The sequence below is a fragment of the Mya arenaria genome, chromosome 1 (genome assembly GCF_026914265.1).
Source record: "Mya arenaria isolate MELC-2E11 chromosome 1, ASM2691426v1".
In the NCBI taxonomy this organism is placed as follows: Eukaryota; Metazoa; Mollusca; class Bivalvia; order Myida; family Myidae; genus Mya; species Mya arenaria.
In genome coordinates this window covers 15,029,638-15,032,616 of record NC_069122.1, presented here as the reverse complement: position 1 = coordinate 15,032,616, position 2,979 = coordinate 15,029,638, and positions in this window count along the sequence as shown.

Sequence of the window (2,979 nt, the reverse complement as noted above, 5' to 3'; positions counted from 1 at the left end):
ATCTTATCAATTCTGATCCGTTTTATATCAAGATTATGCAGGCGACATGTCAAACTTTCTTTAGAAAGAAGTCAACTTTGTTACCAAATACATTCGCTCATAAATTATCTGCAGCATTGTTTTCAACAATAGAGCTATTAGGAAAAAAACCGGCAAAGTGGTATCCATGCACTTTGGGAACTTTTGATATAAATTTACCAAAATAGCTTTTTTTAATTCTTCCATCATTATAACACAGAGGCAAAAACAATCGGTACGCTGTTTTGGATGGTATGCAGTACGCAAAAAAGAAAGTATTTATAATACGCAGATTTTTATATGTCAACCATTTGAATGTGCTTGATAAGGATCTATGAATTAAGAGTATTCAGTTTGCAGGGGGTGGGAATTTCACCCAAAGCACAGGTTGATTTCAGTTTGAGTGAAATTTGCCACTTGATTATTTCAGAACATCAACTTTAGCTACAATGGTCAACATATTCACGTTTAATGTAAGTGTTTTCGATTATGTGATTTGTCATTTATATTATTTTAGCCAAGTTATTGTCTTTGTTTGTTTTACTCGACCATCAAGTCGGTATAAGCAAGGCGCAGCCCGGCTGGTGATTAAATTATTTAGTAAAGCGAAAATAAAAGCTCTTACAAAAAAACTATTTTAGTGTTAACGCGAATGTTTCTATACTAGCCAGCACACATGACCGAAGCGCAAAATAACCAAATTTATAACAAAGTGAAATTTGGCTGTTGTTTATAAATGATTAGATCAGAATGCGTCCGGTAAACCCATTGATGGAGACATTCGCGTAAACACTAAACATTTTTACACATTTCAAAGGTTGAATTTTTCCGGAGAGTGAAATTAAAGATCGGGTTGCATCTAATTATAATGTTTGTGTTGTTTTTTTTATATAATTTATAATTATTTGTTTTAATTACAATCCAATCCCGTTGGCTCGAACTCCTAGGGAAAAGCGAAAATACGTCGAGCCTCGCAAAATCCGAGCCAAGCGGAAATGCTAACATTCAGTATAAAGAAAAAGGTCATCTACACCCAGGTCGAGCAAATGAAGAATTCGAGCCAAGCGACTGGGGCCAACGGGGTTTGACTATAATTAAAAAAAGCGGATGTAAAGAAATGACGTATTTCATAAGGCTCTTGTAGTATGACATTAAGGTGTTTTTTTCCAGTGGGTCGCAGTTCTACTCCTGCTCTCTCCCGGCGTTTCAATAGCCGAGTCTTCCAACAATCTCACCTGTCGAGACCGGCTCGGCTATTTCCACGCAGATGACTTCAAAATCTCAACATGCAGTATGTGTTATTTCTACTTGGCTATCGACACGCCGAAATTCCTTCTAAACAAAATGATATCCATCAAATCTCTACATGATGAACCTATCCTACTGGTGGGACAAGCAGACAACATCACTATCCTGCCAGACTTTAACAACCAGACAGCAGTTAATGCTGGTGAGTTATTTATTTCATATATATAAGTATGGTGCTTGATTTCTGCCATTTCGCGCTTTAGCCAGTTCGGGTTACAGACCACTCAATATATTTTCTATATGTCCTATAGTAAATTGACAGCTTTGCACTCTAAATCACACTGATGTCTAGTGTTCCACAACCAGCGGCGCCAAATATGTATAAAACATTTAACAACGTTAGAAAAAGGTTAACTTTCATATATAAAAATGGTTGAACGTAACCACTACGTATTCGATAAAGTTACGGAATTATGAATAGGAGTAAAAACAAAAAAGAAAATCAAGTTCATATCTAGCAAGTATTTTTTTTATCGTCAACCGTTCAGCTTCAAACCCTTTAGAGATGAAAAGTCTGATATGGAAGAAACATGCATGGGTCGATTCACTGTCACGTGCTTATAAAAATAAGAAGTAAAAAGCACAAAAAAATACTAAGAAATACTGAGTAACCACTTCCGGTTTGGTGTAATTTGCCATTCGGGCGAAAATATGCAACCCCGTCACCCGAAAACACGACAGGTTAAAACCCGCCAAATTGAAGGCGAAAAATCGCCATGCAACTCGAGATCGAAAACACCAAAATAATTAGAAGAGTTGTCGCCTTTAACATTGTAACTTGACTAATGTAAGATACTTCGTTTAAATGCGTAAATGATAGAACAACTCTTCGGTCGATATTGTTTAAGCAATATCAGTGCTTTGCCCATCTGACTCATAAGTGTCTGAAAATCATACTTAAAGGTGCTTGAAGATATGGATCATAAACTAATATGAACTTGACCTACTTTGTTTTCAGCAAGTGTTGGTCATAATATGCACTTAAGCATTTGTTTAAATGAGAGAGTCAATTATGAAAATGAGAAATGTATACACATGAAAAAAGTACTGATGACATTTAGATATCATTTTTTGTAATTTCCAGTTTGTGCCACGCTACGTGGCGCCCAATGTGACCAGTGGGTCACGTGTTGCCGGGCAGCTTGGGATTGTTGCCAGCGGCAACTTATAACGACATCACCTTACGACATCACAGCGTTCTGCCCGCAGACGTTCGACGGGTGGAGTTGCTGGAATTACACGGAACGGAACGTCACTGTCAGTCAGACGTGTCCGTCCTTTCTGTCAGAGCGTACCTTGCACAGTGGTAAGTATTATGACTCCTGGCCAAAACATTCCCGAACATATCGAGGTTCTTCCTTTTATTATCAAATGGAGCAGTCAGAAATACCCGTCCGTCCTTTTATTTATGGCACAATTTATCACGTGATATACACACACTGTGTATTCAAACCATATTAAATAACAACCGCACTCAATGATTGCTAACAACCACACTGTCAATATTATGTACACTTACCATGTAATTTGCATTCCTATCAGCAAGCATGCTTCATTAAATAAACGCCAACACACTCGGTCTGCATGCTAATATTTTCTTGATTGCAGAAGCGATCAGCTATAAAACATGCAGGAGTGATTCACATTGGGAAA